Source organism: Halichoerus grypus, chromosome 6 (assembly GCF_964656455.1).
Source record: "Halichoerus grypus chromosome 6, mHalGry1.hap1.1, whole genome shotgun sequence".
NCBI classification, from domain to species: Eukaryota; Metazoa; Chordata; class Mammalia; order Carnivora; family Phocidae; genus Halichoerus; species Halichoerus grypus.
The window spans coordinates 90,260,227-90,286,809 of NC_135717.1; the positions used below are offsets into that span (position 1 = coordinate 90,260,227).

At 38.7% G+C, this 26,583-nt stretch overlaps 1 protein-coding gene across 6 annotated transcripts in view; it reads right to left on the bottom strand.

Annotated features, from left to right (window-relative positions):
* EPS8 (EGFR pathway substrate 8, signaling adaptor) overlaps positions 1–26,583 on the bottom strand; it is a 200,011-nt gene that overhangs the window by 160,550 nt on the left and 12,878 nt on the right. For 4 of the 6 annotated variants that reach the window (XM_036115769.2, XM_078075662.1, XM_078075660.1 and 1 more), the window contains exon 1: positions 15,520–15,789. The exons of 1 other annotated variant lie outside the window; for it this stretch is intronic. The gene's annotated coding sequence lies outside the window, so the exon portion shown is untranslated. Of the gene's footprint in view, positions 1–15,519; positions 15,790–26,583 lie in introns of those variants that run through there. One more of the 6 variants, XM_078075655.1, reaches the window with a different exon arrangement.

Sequence of the window (26,583 nt, forward strand, 5' to 3'; positions counted from 1 at the left end):
ATAAGACTTCTATTCCTGTTTGAAGACCCTTTAGAAGCCCATGGAGCATTCCATGTAAAATTATTTTTTATATTATATGACTTCACTTGAGATATATTTGAACTCAAATTCTTAAAATTCCCTACAGTGTTAAGGGGCTCCTACAAAACAAAATGTAAAAAAGAAAGAAAAAAAGAAAAAGAAAGAAAGAGGGAGGGAGTGGAAAGCCAGTAGCATATATTCCAATATACAAACGAAACCATAGTGGATCTTTCCTAATTAGTACAAAAACTGGTGTTAAAATGTATTCCAGCTCAAGTTAATCACTGTTAATGTATTCAGTCTGGACAGGATTTCATTATCTTCATAATGAGACTTACTACTTCCAAAATAATTTACTTACTACCCAAATAAGATGAAGGTGATGAGGGCTTCAATCACTCCTTTGTTTCAAACCCTCTAGCAGCCTAAACTTAACCTTCACTGTCATAACCACCATGAATGCCCCTTTTATTCAGACTTCACTCTCCATGACTGAGATCTCACCAGGCAGTGAGAAAAAGTTAGAACAGTAACTGGAAAGATAGCAAAGTAACGAAAGATACATGTTTCAACTAAGTCATCTGAGGACTGAAAAAAGCTGTCAGACACCAGGGCTAGAGGATGGGGTAGAACAAGGATGAGGGAAGCAAGGTGGAAAAGGCATGTCAGGGAAAACCCACACAGTCATTTATCTGCTTCAAAATCTTTATGACTATTTTCTTCATGAGACCATAGAAGGTAGCAAGTCTTAAGATAGTTTTGAAAAATGTGAAATATGGCCAAATGCATAGATCTTACAGTAAATGGTGCTAAAACTTTTTCTTTCAATTATTTGGATAAGAAACATAAAAAAATTAAGATAATATGAAATGAAAAGTTGAAACTTTAAACATTTTATTCTGTAATTCTACAAAGATAGCAAATATACTAATATACAAACAATACAGAACTGATCATTCCTAAATTTAAATGAGGTTATAATTTTTTATATTATTTTATTATTCTTTACATATTATTCAAGCTTGGCTATCATGGATTAGTCATTTAAAAATAGAAGAGATGAGGGGCACCTGGGTGGCTCAGTCAGTTAAGCATCCAACTCTTTTTTTTTTTTTTTAAGATTTTATTTATTTATTTGACAGAGAGAGAGACAGCAAGAGCGGGAACACAAGCTAGGAGGAGTGAGAGAGGGAGAAGCAGGCTTCCCGCTGAGCAGGGAACCCGATGCAGGGCTCCATCCCAGCACCCTGGGATCATGACCCGAGCCGAAGGCAGACGCTTAACGACTGAGCCACCCAGGCGCCCCAAGCATCCAACTCTTGATTTCCAGTCAGGGCATGATCTCAGGGTCATGAGATCAAGCCCTGCATGGGGCTCTGCCCTCAGTGTGGAGTCTGCTTGTCCCTCTCTCTTCCCCCCGCCCCCGCCCCCGGCTTGCTTGCTCTCTCTCTGTAAAAGAAATAATTTAAAAATAAGGGCCGCCTGGGTGGCTCAGTTGGTTAAGCGACTGCCTTCAGCTCAGGTCATGATCTCAGGGTCCTGGGATCGAGCCCCGCATCGGGCTCCCTGCTCGGCAGGAGCCTGCTTCTCCCTTTCCCACTCCCCCCGCTTGTGTTCCCTCTCTCGCTGTCTCTCTCTCTGTCAAATAAATAAATAAAATATTTTAAAAAAAAATCTTTAAAAATAAAAGAAGAGATGAGACATTAACAAATCTGTGAATTAATGTAAATCTAGTTAAAATCTTTAGAGGGATACTTTTCTCAAAATTAAAAACACCCTCTTTAATATAAATTCTTTAGACATACATATTAATTCCACACCTTTACATGCATGAGTATCGTGTGAAAAATGCTACAAGCTTTGTCCCAATGACTAGATTTTTATCACAGAAAGAATTCCATTGCTTTTAAGTTATTCAGAATCTAATAAAGCCCCCCAAAAGAACTAAATAAAAGTACTACCAATAAAATTAATGTCTTCTCTTGACTAAAATGATCCTGAGATGTATAAAAAAAAAACACTAGTTGTAGTATATAGTACTGAAAATAAACAGATTATACATCACAAGTTTTTTTTTTTTTTTTTTAAAGATTTTATTTATTCATTTGAGACACAGAGATACAGAGAGAGAGAGAGCATGAGCAGGGAGAGAGGCAGAGGGAGAAGGAGAAGCAGGCTCCCTGCTGAGCCAGGAGCCCGATGTGGGGCTCAATCCCAGGACCCTGGGATCATGACCTGAGCCGAAAGCAGATGCTTAACCATCTGAGCCACCCAGGCGCCCCTATACATCACAAGTTTTAATAATGAAGATAAACATACTAAAATAAGACAATTCAAACCTAAAGGTAGGGTTTCTAATCAGTATTTTTTCTATATTAAAAAGTAATATTGGAGCGCCTGGGTGGCTCAGTCCTTAAGCGTCTGCCTTCAGCTCAGGTCATGATCCCAGGGTCCTGGGATCCAGCCCCGCGTCGGGCTCCCTGCTCCACGGGGAGCCTGCTTCTCCCTCTCCCACTCCCCCTGCTTATGTTCCTGCTCTCGCTATCTCTCTCTCTGTCAAATAAATAAATAAAATCTTAAAAAAAAAAAAAAAGTAATATTTTAAAATCCCAATATATGGTTGGTCATAAAACAGTTAAAGTTTTGAAAACATTGGAAAGGAAATTGGAAATTACTTACACATATACATACAAACACAAACAAGCTGAGCATGCTATTGGGGGGCAGGGGGAATCTATACAGAGATATAGTAATGTTCTAATTCCTTCCATTTATCAAAATTAAATGTATCTTCTCTGTCATCACAAGTATACCTTTTTTCAAATTTAAAAGTCAACATATTTAAAATCACCTTACTGTATGTTCATGTCTAAAAATACCATTAACTTCAAATGTCAAAATTATTATAGAAGATTAAACAAATTGCATTCAATGTCTTCAATGACAAATTTCACACATACTTTTCTTTATGGATTTGTTTCACTACTTGTACTTTTTTAAAATATTTTATTTTCTAGTGAAAAATAGAAACAATTGCAATATTACAAAACATTACAAAAACTAGAATCAGCAAAAAAAATTACACAGTGTTTAATGATCACAGACTTTCTATTTCAGGCACTGGAAACATTCTATTGTTGCACTAAACAAATAAATAATGTATCAATAATACGCATGTATTTCTAGAATAAGGAATAATATTCTAATGGTGATATTTGAAAAGAAATATAACATTTTAATGGTGCTAATAAAAGACTTTCTAAATAAAATGAAATTATATCAATAGCCTTTTTTTTTTTAAGATTTTATTTATTTATTTGAGAGAGAGAGCACATGGGGGGGGGAGGGTCAGAGGGAGAAGCAGACTCCCTGCCGAGCAGGGAGCCCGATGCAGGACTCGATCCAGGGACTCCAGGATCATGACCTGAGCCGAAGGCAGTCGCTTAACCAACTGAGCCACCCAGGCGCCCCTCAATAGCCTTTAATAGGACTTTAAAAATATGTTTTTCCCTCCTTTTTTTTAAGTTTTTTGGTTACTGTTGTTGAAGAACAGTTGAAGAATAGTTGACATACAATATCAGTTTCAGGTATACAACACAGTGATTCAACATTTACATACATTATGAAATAATTACCACAGTAAGCCTAGTTACCACCCATTACCATACACAGTTATTACACTATTATTGACTATATTTCCTATGTTGTACCTTATATCCTCATGACTTATTTCTAACTGGAAATTTATACCTCTTAATCCCCTTCATCTTTTTGCCCATCCTCCCAACCCCCCTCCCCTCTGGCAACCACAGTTTGTTCTCTGTATTTATGAGTCTGTTTCTGTTTTGTTTGTTCCTTTGTTTTTTTGATTCCACATTTAAGAGAAATTATACAGTGTTAGTCTTTCTCTGTGGTTTATATCACTTATATAATATCCTTTAGGTCTATCCATGATGTCACAAATGTCAAGATTTCATTCTTTTTATGGTTAATATTCCATTGTGTGTGTGTGTGTATGTATGTATATACACACAATCATCTTCATTCATTCATCTATTGATAGACACTTAGGTTGCTTCCGTATCTTGACTACTGTAAGCAATGTTGCAATGAACATATGAGTACATATATCTTTTCAAATTCATGTTTTCATTTTCTTCAAATAAATACCCAAAAGTAGAATTGCTGGATCATATGGTATTTTTATTTTTAATTATTTTAGGAAGCTCCATACTGTTTTCCATAGTTGGCTGAACCAATTTAAATTCCTTCCAACAGTGCTTGGGGATTCCCTTTTCTCCACATCCTTGCCAACATTTATTATTTCTTGTCTTTTTGATAACAGCCATTCTGACAGGTGTGAGGTGATATCTCATCGTGCTTTTTATATGCATTTCCCTGATGATTAGTAGTGATGTAGAGCATTGTTTCATGTGTCTGTTGGCCATCTGTATGTCTTCTTTGGAAAAATGTCTATCCAGGGCCTCTGCTCTTTATTTAATTGGATTGTTTGGGGTTTTCTGGTGTTGAGTTGTATTTTGTAAAAAAAAAATTTTATTTAATTGAGAGAGAGAGAAAGAGAGAGAGAGCACACACACAAGGTGGGGGGAGGAGCTGAGGAAAGGGAGAAGCAGACTCCCTGATTCGGAGCCTGGTTCGGGGCTCAATCCAAGGACCCCAGGATCATGACCTGAGCTGAAGGCAGATTTTTAACTGACTGAGCCACCCAGGCACCCAGTGCTGAGTTGTACTAAGTTCTTTATATTTCTGGATATTAATCCCTTATCGAACATATCATTTGCAAATATCTTTTCCCATTCAGTAGGTTGCCTTTTCATTTTGTTGGTTTCCTCTGCTGGGCAAAAGCTTTTTAATTTGATGTAGTCCCACTTGTTTATTTTTGCTTTTGTTGCTCTTCCCTGAGGAGACAAATCCAAAAAAATGTTGCTAAGACTGATGTCCAAGAGCTCACTGCTTAGGTTCTCTTTTAGGAGTTTTATGGTTTCAGGTCTTACATTTAGCTCTTTAGTCCACTTTGAGTTTATTTTTGCATATGGTATAAAAAGGTGGTCCAGGGGCGTCTGGGTGGCTCAGTCATTAAGCGTCTGCCTTCGGCTCAGGTCATGATCCCAGAGTCCTGGGATTGAGCCCCGCATCGGGTTCCCTGCTCAGCGGGGAGTCTGCTTCTCCCTCTTCCTCTCCCCCTGCTTGTGTTCCCTCTCTTGCTGTGTCTCTCTCTGTCAAATAAATAAATAAAATCTCAAAAAAAAAAAAAAAAGGTGGTCCAGTTTCATTCTTCTGCAGAAATCTGTCCAGTTTTTCCAACACCACTTACTGAAGAGACTATCTTTTCCCAATTGTATATTCTTACCTGCCTTGTTATAGATTAATTGACCATATGAGAGTGTGGGTTGATTTCCGGACTGTCTATTCTGTTCCATTGTTCTATTTTTGTGCTAATACCATACAATTTTGAGTACTACAGCTTTGCAGTACAGTTTGAAATCTGGGAGTGTGATACCTTCAGCTTTGTTCTTTCTCAAGGTTGCTTTGGCCATTTGGGGTCTTTTGTGGTCCCATACAAATTTTAAGATTATTTGTTCTAGTTCTGTGAAAAATACTACTGGTGTTTTGATAAGGATTGTAGTGAATCTTAAGATGCTTTGGGCGGTATGGACATTTTGGTAATATTAACCTTCCAGTCATGAATATGGGATGTCTTCCCATTTGTGTTTTCTTCAACTTCTTTCATCAGTGCTTTGTAGTTTTCAGTATACAAGTCTTTCACCTCCTTAGTTTATTACTAAGTACTTTGTTCTTTTTGTTGCTATTGTAAATGGAATTGCTTTTCTAATTTCCTTTTCAGATAGCTTGTTGTTAGTATATGGAAATGGAACTGATTTTTGTTTGTTGATTTTGTATCCTGCAAACTTACTGAATTTATTAGTTCTAACAATTTTCTTATGGAGTCTGGGGTTTTCCACTGATAGTACAGTAGCATGTTATCTGCAAAGAGTAAGTTTTACTTCTTCCTTTCCAATTTTCTTGTCTGAATGTTGTGGCTAGACTTTCAGTACTATGTTGAATAAAAGTGGTGAAAGTAAGCAACCTTGTCTTGTTCCTGATTTTAGAGGAAATGCTTTCAGTTTTTCACAATTGAGTATGATGTTAGCTGTGGGTTTGTCATATACGGTCTTTATTAGGTTGGGGTATGTTCCCTCCTAATAAAGTGTTTATCATAAATAAACGCTGAATTTTGTCAAATGCTTTTACTGCATCTACTGAGTTGATCATATTAATTCATACTCTTCATTTTGTTAATGTGGTATATCACACAGACTAATTTGCAGATACTGAAATATTTAGTATCCCCAGAATAAATCCCACTTTATCCTGGTATAGGATCCTTTCAGTGTAATATTAAATTCAGTTTGCTAAGATTTTGAGGATTTCTGCATTTATGTTCATCAGGGATATTGGTCTGTAATTTTCTTTTTTTGTAGTGTCTTTATCAGGTTTTTGTATGAGATTAATGCTGAACTTAGAGAATGTATTTGGAAACACTTCTTCCTCTTCAATTTTTTGGAACAGTTTGAGAAGGATAGGTATTAACTCTTCTTTAAATGTTTGGTAAAATGTAACTGTGAAATAGTCTGGTTCTAGACTTTTGTCCCTCTCTTTAAATATAAACTTCCTTCTATTGATGTTCATTTTTTTTCTATTTTGTCTTTCCTTTTTTTCTTCTCCCCTTATATTAAAAACACAATTTTTCAGCTGTAGAACTCTAACCCCCAACAAGCACATAATTCATACAATGAACAAATTATTTTAGCACATTGCTAAGTATTATGTTCAGGTTCTATTCAGAAACCATTCATAGCTCTTAGAATTCTGGATTGGCTCAAACAGGACTAGATGGTGCCTTTAAATAATGTTACATTCTAATGTTGCTATGCTACTAAATATAAGCATTGTTTGAGACAGAACCTCTGATTTCACCCCAAAACACACAAGTCCTCTTTCTTAATAAAATCACTTGAGTATCACAGGACTAGAAGAAGAAGAAGAAAAAAAAAAACACAAGAATTTATCTACTACATAAAGGACTATATTTAGGAAGTCATAGGATTAAAAGAGGAGATTCACACAATCCTTAAAACAGGTTTGAGATCTTTATCCTCTCCTACTATGATGCAATGAATACTGTATTGTATTGTTACTACAAAAATGAAAAATGATTATTCAGTTCTTTCTAATATCCCTACAGGCTCTGTGAGAATGTGCAGAATTTCCCACTACTCCTGTCATGTCCACCCATCCTGCACGTCAAACATATTCATCTTTCTGCCTGGAATGCCCTAGAGTCCCACATCATACTCTTATTCTTGTCCTCAAAAATTCATCCTATAAAACCCAATGTCACACTCTTCAATAAAGATTTTTCTGATTCCTCAGCCACAGTGAGCCTCTCCCTTTGTCTATGTGATGAAATATAAATATAATTTTTGTTCATTTAACCTACCCTCAACAACTGTGTCAAATAGGTACTATTATCGTTTCTACTTCCTAGGTAAGAAAACTAAGGCAGGTAAAGACTTTCTGATTTCAAAGTCTATTGCTTGCTTGCTTGTTTATTTAATATATACTCTCATTAGTTCCATTATCTACTAAAATGGGTTGCCCGATTCTCTGGGTTCCCTGAAGACAGAAGGCAGAGATCCTGTCTCATTCATCTTTGTATTCCCAGTGTCTGGCACAGAACAGATATTCCACAAATGCTCAATGAATGATGAATGAATGAATAAATGAAATGTAACGATGTTCAACTTACTCTGGGAAGAAAATTCCTCTTCTAAACATTCTTCTGTAACAAATATGTTAGTAAGCACTTATTTCATTCAGCAAATATTTTGTGAGTGTGTATCATATACTGTGCGTAAAGATAATTGAGTTTGGTTCCCTGCCCTCAAGAAACTTATAATTCAGTGGGAGAAAGGTATAAACAATTAGCTACTTCTACTATTATGTATTTTATTTTTCCTAAACCCCACAAGTTCCTCTCTTTAAAGGAACTTCATTCTATATAATCATTTTCTAATAATTCACACCTCTGGGCCAATAAGATGCAGATCAGTCAACAGGAAAAAAAGAAAAAGGTTAAAATCATCTCCATGTATCTCAAAAACACAATTTTTGAGCCATTCTCATTTAACTCAGTAGTAATTTAAGTAATGTACAATTTTAAAGAAAATAAAATCAAGGACACCTGATACTAACTATCCTTGCACTTTCTGTTTTATGAGAGACCTCACAGCCAACTGGAAAGTTTTGGAGTCAAAAAGATCAAAGTTCCCATCCAAACTCTGTCCCTTTCTTTCCATATGGATCACAGATAAGTCACTTTATCTTTCTGAACACATTTCTTACCTGTAATATGGAAATAAGGAGAACTGCCTTAAAGAGCTCTTTTAAGAGTTAAAAAGATAATGTATATAACACCTGCCACACCAAAGCTGCTACTTTCACTATGTCAGACCTCACTAGATGCTTTTTGGAAGCTAATGATTCTATCCGTAGCATAACAATATAAAAATTCTGGCCCCAATGTCAGTAACAGTGTTATTGACATATCAAAAGAAAGGTACTTAAAAAAAAAACCACTTCTTTCTGGCAAGAAGAATGGCACGGGATACGATTCAAGACCATACAGTTAAGTCTCAAGTTTCTAGATGGTACATACATCATCTGCCTCTTCTCAGCATACACCTTGCAAATCCCTTATTTCAGATCCTCTTTGCAAAAAAGAAAACCTTATTAATTATTTCTTATAGTTAGATCTGAAAGAACTGATAGATATCACTCTGTATTAACAATTCCACCTTCCAGGTGCCTGGGTGGCTCAGTCAGTTAAGCGTTTGCCTTTGGCTCAGGTCATGATCCCAGGGTCCTGGGATAGAGTCATACATCAGGCTCCCTGCTAAGTGGGGAGCCTGCTTCTCCCTGTCCCTCCTGCTTGTGCTCTCTCTCTAGCAAATAAATAAATATTTTTTTTAAATAAAAAATAAATAAAATCTTTTATTAAAAAAAAAACAAACACAATTCCATCTTCCACAAATGTCCAGAAACCAATCTCAACACACAGTCTATATGTATTACTACATTTTAGTTTCCAAGTCATTTCTCAACTGTTTCCTTTAAGCAATTTTGCAGAAGGTTTTTAAAAATCAAATAAAAACACTTTCTTTTCAATCCTAAGCCCAATTTATAATCTACTTGACTGAAAAATCTCATTTACTTGGTCTTGGTACAAATGAATAAAGTGAATCTAGACACAGACTTTACACCTTTCATAAAAATGAACTCAAAATGGATCAAAGACCTAAAAGTAAAATTATAAAACTCCTAAAAAAAAAAAGAAGGATAAAATCTAGATGGCCTTGAGTTTGGCAATGAATTTTTAAAATACAACACCAAAAGTCTACCCATGAAATTGACAAATTGAGATTTATTAAAATTAAAAACATCTGCTCTGAAAAGACACTGTTAAGAGAATAAAAAGAAAAGCCAGACTAGAAGAAAATATCTGCAAAATACATATCTGATAAAGTGACTGTATGAAAAAGATATAAAGAATTCTTAAAACAGTAAGAAAACTGACAACCCTATTAAAAAAAGGGCAAAAGTTCAGAACAGATATCTCCCCAAGGAAAATATACAAAAGACAACAGCATATGAAAAGATGTTTAACATTAAATGTCTTTAGGGAATGGCAAATTAAAGCAACAATGAGATATTACTATACCTATTAGAATGCATAAAATCCAAAAAACTGACAATATCAAAAATTGACAAGGATGAGAAGCAACAGAAGCTTGCATTAATTGCTGATGGGAATGCAAAATGGCACAGCCACTCTGGAGAACAGTTTGGCAATATCTTATAAAGCTAACAATAATCTTATATTATCCAGCAATCATGTTCCTAGGTATTTACCCACATGATGTGAAATCTTGTGTCTACATAAGAACTTGTCCATGAATATTTGTAGCAGCTTTGGTCATAGTTTCCAAAAACTGGAAGCAACAAAGATGTCCATTGATAAATGAATAGATACACAAACTCTGATACACCCACACAATGCAAAATTATCAAGTGATAAAAAGAAATGAGCTATCAAATCACAAGAAGACATGAACGAACCTTAAATGAATATTCATAAGTGAAAGAAGCCAGTCTGAAAAGGCTGTATGATTCCGATTGTATGATGTCTGGAAAAGGCAAAACTATAGGGACAATTAAAAAAAAATCAGTTGTTGTGGGGGAGGGGGAGAAGAGGGGAGGGTGGATTAAGGGAGTGATAAATGAAGAACGGGTTTTTTAATGTATGATGCTTTGATACTATACTAATGGATACATGAAATGACGCATTTGTCAAAACCCAGAGAACTTTACAGGACAAAGAGAGAACTTTAATGTATGCAAACTTAAAAAAAAAATCATTTAGAAGGTCAGAAGGATCCCAGGATGGAATAAAAATTGTAACAAAAGGATCTGACACTATTTTTTTTTTGAAGATTTATTTATTTAACAGAGAGAGACACAGTGAGAGAGGGAACACAAGCAGGGGGAGTGGGAGAGGGAGAAGCAGGCTTCCCGCCGAACAGGGAACAGGGAGCCCGATGTGTGGGGCTCAATCCCAGGACCCTGGGACCGTGACCTGAGCCGAAGGCAGACGCTTAACGACAGAGCCACCCAGGCACCCCTGACACTATTATTCCTGTGTGCAACTACTTCACTAAGTGGGATAGGAGAAAAAGGAATGGAATCTAAACTAAAGGCAAAAGGAACGGACATAAGAACTGTACTCTAGTTGATAAAGTTGTTTCCCACTCTCTGTAAAGAGAATATAAGTTAACAATTTCAATACTGCTCTAAGTATATAAAAGGACTGACAATTAAGTAAATGTATGATAGATGGTGGGAGCCAGATTTCTTTTCATGGTTGGAATGAGTTTACACATAAGCAAGAAGAAAAGGCCATAATGATACAAATGGTAATGGGGTAGGCAGAGTTGTAGACTCAAATTATGTTATAGACTCAAAATATGAACTCACATTTTGCTTAACATGAATAGATATGATTACATAGAGAAATATGTATAGATAGGTGTATATGCAGGGTTTGTGCACATACATACGTTTCCTGCTCTGTAAATAAGAGGGTCTAGAGTCATTGACACCCCAGTGCAACAAGAACCCAGCACCCAAATCTTGGCTTCTAATACTATTTCCCAAGAAGATGAAACAGATTCTTTCCAGCTGATTCTAGGACTGGGACAGGAAATGGAAATATAAAAGATGACCCTGGAGCATCTTTTAATGCCAGAAAGTAAAGAAATGATTAAAAAAAAAACCTCACATTGACGGAGACATGTCAAAGGGACACAAGAGCCAACTGAAAGAGCTCCCAATGGCCAAAGCTGAAACAACTTGAGCAACAAAATAAAGTAGTACTGGATTATAACCCAAAGTATATAATGTATATCCATGAGTACGGACCAATATAAGTAAATGACTGAGTAAATACATAAATGGGGAGAAAAGAAAAATCTGCCACGCAGAAGAATTCCAAATAATCTATATAGATACCCCACCCTCAGGGAGGAGAAGTAAAACTATCCACTCCTTAAATGTGTGCTGTGCACAGTGACTTCCTTCTAAAAGTACAGCATGGAAAGAAGAAGAGTAACTTTTCAGGGCAGAAACCTACCAAACACTAACTCGGACAGGTGATCAAGATCATTATCAACAGTGATAAGTCATGTTCACAGAACGTACCTTTTATATGATGTAATAAAAACAGCATTTTACTTCTGTGATCTTCCTTTCAAAAGACTAAAAGCCATGTCTGACCATGAGAACAAAGTCACACTAACTCCAACTGAAGAGCATTCTACACAATACCTGACCAATACTCCTCACAACTGTGAAGGTCATCAAAAACAACGTCTAACAAGCTGTCACAGCCAAAAGGACTGTAAGGAGACATGACAACTAAGTGTAATGTGGTATCTAAGATGGTAGGGCCCTGAAACAGGAAAAAGGAAATCAGGTAAAAACTGAGGAAAACTAAATAAAGCGTGAATTTCAGTTAGTAATGATGTACCAATACTGCTTCATTAATCATCACAAATACTAATATAAGATGTAATAAGAGAGGAAGTTGGGTAACAGTGTATATAAGAAGTCACTGCACTATCTTTACACTTTTTCTGTAAATCTGAAACTGATCTAAAAAATAATATATATATTTTTTTAAATACCATCTAAGAATGTATCTAGAAATCACTGAAGAGGCTGTAGTGAAGCACTGAACACCTTCCCTGCATACATTAAACTTAAAATGTTGACAACTATGTTGTTACAGAATTTTCCTTAAGAAAATACTTTCAATCACTAACAGCTGCAAACAATTTCATGCAGTAATTCCCAGCAGGGATATACTATAGCTAAAGTACTTTAACTAAAATTCCACTTTTCCCCTTACATACCATTGCAGATGTCTGAACGTTTGTAACCTGTCATTAACTTAGGTTGTTCTGTGATGATCCAAATCTGTTTAATACAACCCACCAAAGCTAACTTAAATTTTATATAAATGAAATCAGTGCTAAAATACTCACCCAGCAAAACTTCAAGCATCTAAAGAGAGACCTTGAGGAAAACCATCATCTCTTATTGTGGATACTATATTCTCTTATACAAACCATGGTTTAAGTGAGCTCTTGCAAAATTAAAATAGGTAAATGAAGAAAACAGGAGAGTCAGCAGAAAAAAAAAAAAGGCAGTGAGTGAACATGTATGTAGCATAACACAAGAAAAGGAAGGGTCTAGGATTTGGGGTCAAATAAAAACTGAAAGCAGGGCGCCTGGGTGGCTCAGTTGGTTAAGCGACTGCCTTCGGCTCAGGTCATGATCCTGGAGTCCCGGGATCGAGTCCCACATCGGGCTCCCTGCTCAACAGGGAGTCTGCTTCTCCCTCTGACCCTCCCCCCTCTCATGAGCTCTCTCTCTCAAATAAATAAATAAAATCTTTAAAAAAAAAAAAAAAACTGAAAGCAAAGAGTACAAAGCCTATGTTATAGCATAGAAAAGGACTGATAACTGAAAAGTATCAGCATAGGTAAAAAATTGAAAAGAGAAAAAATTAGAAATGAAAACAAAATGAAATATTTTCATTTGATCAGAAACAAGCAAAGTGTTCAAAATTAGACATTAGACTCCCAACAGAACAAACCAGAATAAACCATGCTGAAAAATCACCCCAAATACAACTTCAAGTATTCTCCCATCATCAATAAAAGGGTGAAAATTACTATTTATTGATATTCAATGACATTGGAAAGTGGGAAGAAAAAATATTTCAAAGAGAATGTACCAAATATTGTGAACAGTGGTTATTTCAGAATAGTGGAATTAAAAGTTTTCTTGTTGGGGCGCCTGGGTGGCTCAGTCATTAAGCTTCTGCCTTCGGGCAGGTCATGATCCCGGGGTCCTGGGATGGAGCCCCACATCAGGCACCCTGCTCAGCAGGAAACCTGCTTCTCCCTCTCCCACTCCCCCTGCTTGTGTTCCCTCTCTCGCTGTGTCTCTCTCTGTCAAATAAACAAATAAAATCTTAAAAAAAAAAAAAGTTTTCTTCTTTTCATTTTTTTTTTCTGCTGTGGAGTGAATGACTTGTGGAATTTTAAAAAGTCTTAATCTATGAATTCTGCACTAAAGGCTTTCTATAAAATGTTATTACATTTGTGATACCCTTTAGTGGCAATTCTATAAAGTGTATTATTTTTCTAATTGTAAGTCAAAGTGTGAACTCATGACCAAAATTTATTCACACTAGCAACTTCAGAACGATAAGAACCTGTCCAAAAAACTCCAATTCCAAACTGAAAATCTATACTAGGTGAGAGAGGATAACATTGACTTTAATTTCAATGACCACAGGATCTACATTTACTGCACATTTGCAAAACCCAAGTCCCTTTAGAATGGTATCCTCTCAGTAGAAATAAATTAGAAGCAAAACACAAACACAGCTACTTTGCTGTTTCTGTATATATCCGTGTGTGTATGGATACATATATATACACACATATATATCTATATGTATATGAATATAACTATATATATACATATACATACACATATATAAAGTCATCTGGGAATCCTAATTCTCCTATCTCCCAAAAGAATAACAAAGCCAGGGACGCCTGGGTGGCTCAGTAGGTTGGGCGTCTGCCTTCGGCTCAGGTCATGATCCCAGGATCCTAAGATCGAGTCCCGCATCGGGCTCCTTGCTCGACGGGGAGCGTGCTTCTCCCTCTGCCTGCCACTCCCTCGCTTGTACTCTCTCTCGCTCTCTCTCTAGCAAACAAATAAAATCTTAAAAAAAAAAATAATAATAACAAAGCCAAAATCAAGCTGTTCATATGCATCTGAAACCAAGTTTTATCTGAACTCTTAAGATATTACCTATTCCTCTTATGAGACAAAAACTGAAACCTTCAAAAGAAAAGCAGTAATACATTTCATTAAAATACATTTTGTAAAGGAGAACTCCAATTCTTAATACTCTACCGCCCTAGACGTCTCTGGTTTTCAAATCCTAATACCACAGGCGTCTTACCCCCAAAGAGATTCCAGCAGTACTACGGGTCTACGGGAAAATAAGGATTTGAGAAACAATGAAAAGGAAGAGAACAATCCGTGCAAAGATTTTTGCATACAGATAGTCCTTGAAAGGAAAGAAGAGTGACCCCAGGAGGAGCGAGCCGGGTCTTCATACGTGGGGAAATCTACTCCAAAGGCATTAATTGACAAAGACACCAGAAAGGCCATCTTCCAAAAGTAAAATGGTGAGTAAAGTGGAACAAACTAAGAACGGAAAGTCAACAGGAATCAGGAGTGACAACTATTCAAAAACAATGAGCTATCTTAATTTGAGAGGGTATGCGATGGTGGGACCTTGCCCCAAACTACCAATCTGAAAAGACCCCCCTCCATTTGAGGGTGGGGAGGGTAGCTCTCGAAATCCCAAGCCTAAAATAAGCTGTGAGAATACCGGCTCCGTAGTCGCCCCACCGACCAGATAAACGCAGGTGTGTGTGCGGAAGCTCAGGTTACCAGGAAATATCACAAGGACACGGAGAATCTTCTCTGCCCACCCTCCCGGAGCCCCGGGTTCGGCGGGCGGCTGGGCGGCCGAAGGTCGGCACCCGCTCCGTGGCGCCCCACGACCCGGCGCACGGACGCGCTCCGGTAGCAGCGCCCCGGCACACCTGGCCCCCAACACCAGTTGAAAGCAGTCAAAGTGAATGAAAGCGGACGCGGCGCCTGGCACCGCTCCATCCAAGCACACAAAAGCGGATTTTTAAAAATCGAGGCTGAGTTCAAACAGCTGGCCCCCCGGCCGGCGCCTTTCGCCCGAGGCGCTCTTACCTCGGATCCGCCCTCGGGGCCGTGGCTTTCCCCGGAGGCGCCTCGAGACGGGACGAAGCAGGAGGCGGCCAGGAGAAAGCCCCCGACCTGGACCACGCCCTTCCAATCCTCCGCGAGCCGCAAAGCCGCCGTCTGCGCCCGACTGGAGAGCAGCGATCTCCGGGGCGAGCACAGCGCCGGCCTCGCGCTGGGCAAGACCGCCGCGCCCGCCGCCGCCTGTGAAGTCTGGAGCTGCCCGCCCGCTCACCCGCTCGCCGCCAAAGCCAGCCGCGCGCCGCGCATGCCCACTACCCCTGCTAGGAGCGAGCGAGAAGGCGCGCGCGCGCGCGCGCGCGCCCGGCGCGGTCCGAGCTGGCTCCACTCTCCGGGTCTTGCCGGCAGCCGAGCCGCAGAGTATCTGGTCGACCCCAGCGCGGGAGGTGTACTGGGCGGTGGGGCCGGGTGGGCGGGAGAGGGGCGGGAGAAAAGAGGTCAGGGTGCCGCGCTAAGTTATCGAGGCCATCAAAGTCGGGCCAAGGTTCCTAGCTGCGGACAGGTTTCGAGAAGTGCCCTAGCAGGACCGACTAGCAGCTGGGAGACGCGGGAGGGAGAACAGAGCGTGTGGGGAGATTCGCCCCCGGGCAAGGGTTGATGCCCCTGGCCATGGGAGCGCCCAGTTACAGCGCCCCGGGTCCTGGCGCACAACTCGTGGGCAGAAAGCTCGCCGCGCCCAACCACCCGCCAACCTTCGTCTTCCTTCTCGCGGCCCTGCCACCTATTTTCCCCCTTTTGTCGCTTTCCTCTTTTTTGTTTCTATTCATGCCATCAACTGGTGGCACCCAAGGGCCTCCGTGCGGTCCTTAGCTCCAGCCAGCAAGCCCAGACCCGCTTCGCAAGCCTGCCTGAGATCCCATTCTTCACGTAGTTCTTGCCAAGAGCCTGATGTGGTTTGAAGTAGTGGAGATTCTTTCACTGTAACCAACCTCGTAATGAGTAGCTCCATGAGTAGCTCACTGAGCCACTAAATGAGAAGCCCTGTAGTCTTCGAGCGTTATATTTTCTTACTCTTAAAACACTCATTTGTCATAGCTACGCCCCCTTCCTGTTCTAACTTCTTTAAAGGCAATTGACTCTCAGAAATCAACGAAGATAAACTTGGTTAAAACAGAGTGGACCTGCTTGCTTTCTGAGACAAGGAAAAGCACAACCGAGTCAGGGGAAACCATTATGCTAAAAGTTCAAATAGATCTTAAGTCCAGTCCCCTATCTTAAGTAGAAATCCTCTCTGCAATATTTCCATCATACCATCATCTGCTTAAACTTTTACAATGTTGGAAATCTTTATATTTATTGGTATTATATATAATCATTATTATTCAATTTTTACCTATGTCAGGAACTAAGCAATTTTTATGTATTATTTCTAATCCTTAAAATGAGATAGGCCTTTTTATCCCTATTCAACAGGGAAGTAAAGCTCAGAAGTATCATCTCTTTTGCCACAGCCAATACTGATGCCAGAATTAAAACCCAGGTCTGCTTAAAACGTCTATAATCATTTGCTTTGTGAACATCAGTTCAACTTCCCTTAACACCACTGGTGCTGATTCTGACCCCAAGGAATTACTCTCACTCTTTACAGACATTGCAGGCCTTGAAATATTTGAACCAAACTACTATCAGAATATCTAATATTTTTCTACTTTTCAAAATTTTTAGATCCTTTTATTTGTCAAATGGAATGGTGAGCCGTCATAACCACACTTTTTACCCTGCTTTGCATGTCCTTCAACTTTTCCTTTTCCTTCTTAAATTGTGCACTCAAAAGAGAACACAACACTCAAATACAGTGGGCTAAGAACTTTGTTAAAAAATGATCAGTAGCCCCTTGATCCAAGCATACCCTGTCAGTAAGGTATCCCAAACTTGTGTTAGGTTTTTCTTTTAGCAAATGTATTACTTAGAGTTGAATAAAACATCCAAGTCTCTTTTACATGGACTACAATTAAACCATAGCTTCCACCTTACATAGTCTATGTTTCTATAATTCTACATGTTTAAACCCAATTTTTGCCTTTGATCCATATTAAATTTCATCTTGTTTTAAGACATAATTTGAGATTTTGAAATCTTATTAGTGATCACTTTTAACTTACAGTATCTGTGAAGTTAATGAACATGGCTTCTTTGTTTCCACCTAAGTCTAATAAAATTATATAAAACAGGCTTAGAAAAGAATCTTGTAAGGGCGCCTGGGTGGCTCAGTCGGTTAAGCCTCTGCCTTCGGCTCAAGTCATGATCCCAGAGTCCAGGATCGAGCCCCACATCCGGCTCCCTGCTTGGCGGGGAGCCTGCTTCTCCCTCTCCCTCTGCCTGCCGCTCTGCCTGCTTGTACTCTCTCTCTCTCTCTCTGTCAAATAAATAAATAAATAAAATATTTTGAAAAAAATAAAAGAATCTTGTAGCCCACCACCAAAAATAGTCTCCAAGATAATAATTTATGAACCAACACTTTTCGAGATCAAGCACTTTAGTTCATGCAATCATACTATAACCAAAAAGATTTCATGAATGGTTTTCTAAATGTTTTACTGAAATGAAAATTCACTGCCTCTAGCAAGCCTAAATACACCAGTCCAAGTACCTATTAAAGAAAGGGGTGGGGGGCGCCTGGGTGGCTCAGTCGTTAAGGTCTGCCTTCGGCTCAGGTCATGATCCCAGGGTCCTGGGATGGAGCCCCGCATCGGGCTCCCTGCTCGGCGGGAAGCCTGCTTCTCCCTCTCCCTCTCCCCTTGCTTGTGTTCCCTCTCTCACTGTCTCTCTCCCTGTCAAATAAATAAAATCTAAAAAAAAAAAAGGAAAAAAGGGGGGGGGAACAAAACAAAGCAAAGCTAGTTAAACAGGATCCATTTTCAAATTAACCCATTCTGGCATCAATGATCCCCATTACCTTTTCTAAGTGCTTAGAACCAATGTTAATCTCTTTTATACTTTTGCTGAGAATTGGTCAAACTTGCCTGTTTATAGTGACACCATATACAAGTGTCCCCTTTCTAAAAATCTCATTTGTTTATGTTGGTATAGGGGATGAAAATAATGCAGGACAGAACAAAGAAAGACATACGGAATGAATAGGGTCTTTCAGATGTGGAGTGAGGTTGCAAAACTTGAGGAATGGAGTAAGTCTACAGCTGGGTGTAAAGCTATATATAGAAAATGTGAAGAAATTTTAGTGGCTGAATGTATGTAATCTGAAGACTACGAGCTATACCTAAACTGCTGAGGAGTCAAATATAATCTTCAAATACCCATCCCCATTCCAATCTCCCAATCTAATGCCTGAATATCATTTAGAGACTACTGTGTGTAGCTTTATAGGCAGTCTTAAAAGCAACTAATGCAAAACATATCTGTAGATAAATTTGAAAAGGTATACAGGCATCCCTTGTTTTATTGCACTTCACTTTATTGCACTTCAAAGATACTGGGTGGGGGTTTGTTTGTTTGTTTGTTTTACAAATTGAAGGTTTGTGGCAACCTCGCATCCAGCAAGTGTATCAGCACCTTTTTTTCAATAGCATTTGCTCATTTCATATCTCTGTGTGTCATTTTGGTAATCCTTGCAATATTTAAAACTCTTTCATTATTATATTTGGCATGGTGATCTGTACTCAGCCATCTTTGATGTTCCTATTGTTATTGTTTTGAGGCTCTAGGAACTAAAAACATACACTATATCAGGTATAAAACAATGAAAAGAAGATTGGTGTAGCTATATTGATATCACACACCGTGGACTTAAGATACAAAAATATTATTGGGGATGGACAAAGTTACAACTTAATGATAAATCAATAAGGAGAAATTGATAAATCCGCCATTACGGGGGGATATTTCAACACCCTCTCACCTATTGATAAATTATTCATAATTCCATGTATATAGATAGATATGGATATATAGATGTAGATCTATAGATATACAACATTTAAAGAATGGACATTCTCAACAAACCCATAAGAAATATTTCCAAAAATTGGGGCACCTGAGCGGCTCAGTTGGTCAAGCTTCCAAATCTTGGTTTCTGCTGGGGTGGTCTCAGGGTTGTGATATCCAGCCCCTTGTCGGGCTCTGTGCTCAACAGGGAGTCGGCTTGGGATTCTCTTCCTCTCCCTCTCCCTCTGCCTCCCCCCCACTCACCCACATGCAGGCGCATACTCTCTCAAATAAATAAATCTAAAAATATATATATATATTTACATAAATTAACCAACATACTTAATATATTTCAAAGAATTTGTATTATCTAGACCAAGGGTTGAAAAACTTTTCCTGTAAAGGGTCAGATAGTAAGTACATTGGCTTTGCAGGTCTCTGTTGCAACTACTCAACTCTGCTACTGTAGCATGAAAACTGCCATAGAAAATATGTTCATGCAATTCAGCTATCTTTTCCTGCAGGAGCGAAGATAGTAATTAAATTAATGGCCATGCCTGTTTTTCCATTAAAACTTTATCTAGGAGCACTAAATTTGAATTTTTTAAAAGATTTTTATTTATTTATTTGGAGTGAGAGAGCGTGTGCAAGAGCGGGCAAGGGGGAGGGGTGGGGGGACAGAGGGATAGGGACAGATTGTGCTGAGCATTGAGCCAGACTCGGGGCTCAATCCCACCACCCCCAGATCATGACCTGAGCCGAAATCAAATCAGCAGCTTAACCAGTTGAGCCACCCAGGTGCCCCAGATTTTGAATTTTCTGTAATTTTCACCCACCTCAAAGTATTATCCCTCTTTCGTGTTTTTTAACCAGTTAAAATGAGTCAACCATTCTTAGTTCACTAGTGTAGAAAAACAGGTGGCAGGCTGGGTTTGTTGATCACTGATTTAGACCCTGTAATCTCTACTAAAGTCTCCCAATAGATTTAGAAATTAATAGACTAATTTTTTGAAGATTTAAGTTTAACTTAAAATCTATATAACAGCGCATTTTAATTTCTAAAGGTAAACTTAAATAAACGGGATTTTAAAATAGACTTCTAAATAACTCATGGATCCAAGAAGAAATCAAGAATGAAAATTTAAAAGTACTCACAATTGAATGAAAGAGAAATAAATTTTGATATATCCAAATCATGAAATATTCTGTAGTGGGGAACATGAGGAAACAGCAGGTATGTTCAGCAGCATAGATAACTCTTAGAAACATAACACTGGAGTTCACAGATTTTGTTCAAGTTGTCCTTTGACAAAGCTTACAACCAAGCAAAACTAAATGATATGTTATCTAGGAACACATATACATTTGTTTAAAACTAGCGTGTAAACAAGGGAATGTTAATTATAAAATTTAGACAGTGGTTGCCTCTGAGGGACAAGAAGGGAGATAGACCAGCAAGGCTAGCGTAGATAAATGGCAATAGTGAGTCATAGGCCTTCACCTTACTCACTGTCCTTGCTCTTCCAAGAGGAAAAGATTGTTGAATTGCATAGAGAAGGGAGGACATTAATGCAGGAAGACAGCTATAGCTGTGGAGAGTTTGAAAGAGATGAGGCAGAATGACAGCAGAAGGACAAGGCAATTGTCGATGCAAGTGATCCAGTTACTATTCTTTTATTTACCTGGACACAGGTCATCGGAATGGCTCATTCCTTATTATCCCTGACCTTTCAATGACTTATGAGCTCTGTAGATATAACACTGCTTTCTGAGCAGAACCACAGATATTCTGTCCCTAATTTTAAATGTGAATGTTTATTTTTACAGTACAATATATTTCTCCCAGAAATTCTTCTGCTTCTACAATTGAGGGAAATTTAATTTTTGAATCTGAGAGATATTGATCCATTTATTACTAACACCTGAATATTTTTTATTTTTATTTATTTTTTATTTTTTCTGAATTTTCTTTCAAATTCAAAACAGACATATCATTTGTTTTATCTTTTTGAGATCATTGTATGCTTATTCCACAGAACTGGAAATTTGCCATTCAAAAGTAGCACTTGTTTCACTATTTGCCACCTTTTCTAGTCAAACTAGGCTTTTTATTTTTCTACGTGTGTCTAAGCAGAAGAGATTCAAAAACGAAAAGTAAAATAACCATGGGAAAAAGAAAAATATATAGAAAAGTAAGTAATAATCATCAATTTTAAGTTACAGTATAATCATTAAATGGAATTCTATCTTATGATTGAAAAGAATGGGATGGTAATTAACTACTAACTTGGGTGGACATCAAGATGTATGGTTGTTGGGGTGCCTGGGTGGCTCAGTCGACTGAGCATCTGACTCTTGGTTTCAGCTCAGGTCATGATCTCAGGATCCTGGGATCAAGCCCCTCGTAGGGCTCTGTGCTCAGCACAGAGTCTGCTTAAGATTCTCTCTCCCTCTCCTTTTGCCCCTCCCTCTGTTTGTGTGCACGCTCTCTCTCTCTCTCTCTCAAATAAATAATTTTTTTTAAAAAAGATATATAATTGTGAAGTGGGGGGGAGGCAAGTTGCAATGCCCTATACAGTATGAATTAATTCATATAAAAAAGAATGGAAGAGAAATACAAGCCAACATTTTAATAACATTTTTACGGGGAGACAGGTGACGGTGTAGCTAGGAGTTACTTCCAGTCTTTCAGTTAACATATTTCTATAATATTTGAATTTTTAACTATGGACCTATATTATTTGGGGGCAGAGAAAATAACATAGTAATACTTTATTATCTATTGTGAATTTTGGGTGTTTCTGAATTCTTTACTTCTTCTATAACTAAGCTAGATTCAGCCCTAACATATAAAATTGTGTTTTTATGTCTTTAGGTTACTGAGCTATAATAACCCTCAAGCTATTTAACAATTCCCTTTCCGTATGCTCATTGGCATTGCAAACACAGACTCTGTCTCCTTAAGTTGGCACCCAAAATTTGTTCTTCTTTGGCAGTAGAATCCTGGGGGATGGAGGGGATAAAACAAAAGAAAACTCCTATTACAAATTTAGAAGGTTTTGAAAAGCAAATTCAGATCTCTGAATAACTTTCTCACTCAGATAGCCCTGGTGCTTGAGAGAACCCAAACAACCTTAAAGATAATTTCTCTGATAAGTGTGTAAATCCAAGTCTCAGCAGGGCAAGAGCAAATATATCCCCCAGATTCCATGTCTAATTTCATCTTAAAAGACTTGGAAACACACACACATACACACACAGAGGAAAACCTCTAAAATATACTATAAAGGCTTGTTGACTTTCCAAATGCACTGCAACTTTCCTTTCCTCTAATGAACACTTGCAAATACTAAGCTTTCAAAGCATTTCCCACACTTTCTTACCACGTTAAGCAGAACATTTCTGATCTTATTAACCATAGGTATCATTGTGTGCATTCATGACTTTACAATCCCCCTTATGCAAAGTTCTTGCAACTAAGACGTTTAAATCCTATGAAGGCACTCTGAAGATACAGGTAACCTTTACAGGATCTTGCATGGGGCTTATTCCATATATTTCTAACACCCCCGGCACGGTCTGTAATTAACACATTGTTTCTGCAGAAAAGATACACAAATTAGAATAAAGTTTGTAAGTAAACTTCTATCAGTTCAGATCAGATTTGGGGCCAAACAAGTGCAATGCAAGTAAGGCTCTGTCAGCAGATGAGATTTGAAAAACAAATAAACAAATACTTATTTTTAAAAATTGGAATCTTTCAACTCAACATTGCAGATTAAGTCTTACGCACCTGTATGGGGGTGCCACAAAGGGTAACTGCATTATCTCCCTCAATAGCTATCATTTTGAGCCCTTGATGTCTGCTTCTTTAAGTCTTTCTGCCTTTTCTGGGCAGCTGGGCATCCCTCCATCCACTTAATGGCTGTGACTTCCTCTACCATCTTCTGCCCTGGTAATTTATTATTTAGTCTGCTGTGACTTAAAACAATGGGCAACCAAATTATTATAATTACGTATGAAATTCGACTAAGTAGGTTTTACATAGGGAACTCAAAAATTACTTTATGATAAGATATATAAATTTTGCTCACATTCTTGATGACACCTTTTCGACAATTACAAGGCTTTTTTGTTTGCTAATGATTATTACTTGTATTCACAGTCTTTGAGATTGTTATCCTTTAAAAATGAACTCCAACCTCTTGCTCTAAAAAAAAAAAAAAGGAAAGTTTCATTTTATAGAGGTCATCTATTTACAGGGACTGATATCTTATGAAACCATGTTATTCTTTTTTTTTTTTTAAGATTTTTTATTTATTTATTTATTTGAGAGAGAGAGAGCGTGAGAGAGAGAGCGCAAGAGGGGGTAGGGTTAGAGGGAGAAGCAGACTCCCCGCCAAGCAGGGAGCCCGACGTGGGACTCGATCCCGGAACTCCGGGATCATGACCTGAGCCGAAGGCAGTCGCTTAACCAACTGAGCCACCCAGGCGCCCGAAACCACGTTATTCTAATATATGCAAACATGTCCTTTTGGTCATCTCAAAGTAAGCTAAGGTCTAGAGCTTATTCATTCTTGCACAAAAAATATCGAAGTATTTATAAAAACTTAAAGTACGATTGCAGGATGGTATTTCTAAGTAATCACAGTCAGTTTCCTGTCTTTGCTCAACTTGCAAATTCCTCCATTTTCTGACCCCACCCTATACTTTTATTCTCATTTATCAGTGCCCTGGTGAGCCTTCCCACAGCTCCAAAAATCAGAGCTCTTTGTCCACACAGGCCACACTTATCACTGCAATACATTGGAAACCTGGGGAGGAGTAGAGGGTCGTGACTAGAAATCAATACAGGAATGTCCATGATGCAAGGTGCCAGTAGGGAAGTAGCCAAAGCCGGCAGAAGATTACTAACAGATGCTAAGAGAATGAGGTGATGAAAAGAAGAGTGTTGAGAACAATGGGAACCCAGAAACCCAGTCACGTGACTCAAACATGAGAAAGCATCTTTAGGGCCTCTGATTCATCTTTTCAGCAAAGGTTCAAACACCTACCAAGCACAGCGATAGGCCCTGGGGATACGACAAGGAGTACAAAATGGTCCCCACCCTTGAGAGCTTGCAGTATTAGCAATTAAACAGACATAAACAGTGACCACCATATGCCATGTCATAACAGCACAATGTAATACCAAGCACTGTCTGAGCACAGAGAAATGGATGCCCAACAAAAATTGCAAAATCAGGCTGGCATCATAGAGACTTGCTCTATAGCCTTTCCTGACCACCTTCCAACTTCTTTGCTCTAGCACCCTGGCACACTTCCACCACAGTGCCTTAGCACTTGCTGTTCGCAAGCCCTGGAATGCTCTCCTTCCAGATACCTACGTGGCTCACTCTTTCACCTCATTCAGGGCTCAGCTCAAATGCTACCTCATCAGAAAAGGTTTCTCTGACCAATTACCCTATTTAAAACCTTCTAACTTGTCTCCACTTTCTATCTTCTATTCCACCAATCAATGCTCACACATTCTCTAAGACTAAAACCTATCGTTGATTCAATCGTGCATTCACTCACTCATTTACTCGCTTGCTCACTTACTTTTACTTAATAACATATAATGAAAACCCACTGTGTGCCAAGTACAGCTCATTTTATTTCCCTCTAAATTCCTCAAAGTGCCTTGACTCCTTTCTATTATCCTTGTGCCTATGTACATTCTGTGTCCACTCCCCCAGCACCCCCACTCCAAGTTCCCTTGACAAACTGCTGCATGTTCTTCATAATTCAGATCAAATTTTCCTCATTAATTCATTCAATTCTGCTCAGGCACTGGGGATGCAGTAATAAATACAACTTACAAATCTCTGCTCTACAGAATTTACATAAGGGAAACAGACAATAAAGAATTGAACAAGATGATTTCAGACTGTATTAAGTGCTATGAAAAAAAGGCAATGCAAGGCAATTGTGGGGGGATGAAGAGAGAAACAGTGTGCATGTATGTGTGTGTTCACACTCATGCACAAGCATGCATGTGTTGTGGGGTACGATGATCTGTACTTGGCGCCCGTGGGCTTTCATTAAATGTTATTAAGTAAATAAGTAAGTGAGTAATGAAAGAGTGAGTGAATACATGATTGAATTAATGATCTGGTTTTTAATCTTAGAAAATACGTGAGCAGTAGTTGGTGGAATAGAAGGTGGGAAGTGGAGACAAGTTAGAAGGCTGGTTTTCTGTAGAGAGAAAAGTAATGAAGGCCTGAACTAAGAAAGTGGCAATAGAGAATAAAGACCACACTTGGGACACAAGTAGATTGTCATATGATTGAATGTGGAAGAAGCCAAGGAAGGAAGAGAATTCTGACGTGAGTGTCCAGACAGGTGGTGGTGCCTTTGACTACAAGGTAAAACCGGGTCAGGTGAAAGGAGCTGCCCTAGGGAGATAATCCATTCTGTGTTGGACATCTTGGGATTGAAGTAACTTTGTAATAGGTGGAGACAACGAATATTTAGTTACAAGTGTAGAACTATGAGTGAAGTCAAGGCAGAGGGCCGGTTTGGAATAGCATGGATGCCTTCATCTTTGGGAAAATGTATGAGAGTAAGAAGGCAAATTTTAAGGATAATTTAAGAGGTCAAGAGGCAGAGAGAGGCAAAGGAGTTTCCACTGAAAACAGAGAAGCAGGTAATAGAGTGAAAGAGGACAATTAGGAGATGAGCCCATGGGAAGGAAGGAAAGAGGGAGGGATGGAAGGAAGCTTGGAAAGAGAGACTTGGTTAACAATAATACTCCAAAAGTATCAAGAAAGATAATGATACCTAAGACCTCAGATTTATTTTATTAAGGAATTATAACATGGCAGGGACCATGTTTAGCAGCTTGCATGGCTTGGTACCTTCAATTCTCACAACACCCTTGTGCAGTAGAGATTATGATCATTATTCCCGCTTTCTGGATGAGAAAATGAAGCAGAGAGAAGTGAACTCGCTGCCCAGGCTTACACAGGAAGCAAGTGACAAAAGCAAGATTTAAAGTTCAGCCATCCTGCTCCAAAGCCCACGTTCGCACAGATGGAGGAGGGGGCTTAATGAGCGCACTCTGTGAGGCCAGTTTCCAAACAGTGGCAGCTCTAGGTCCTGGGGAGG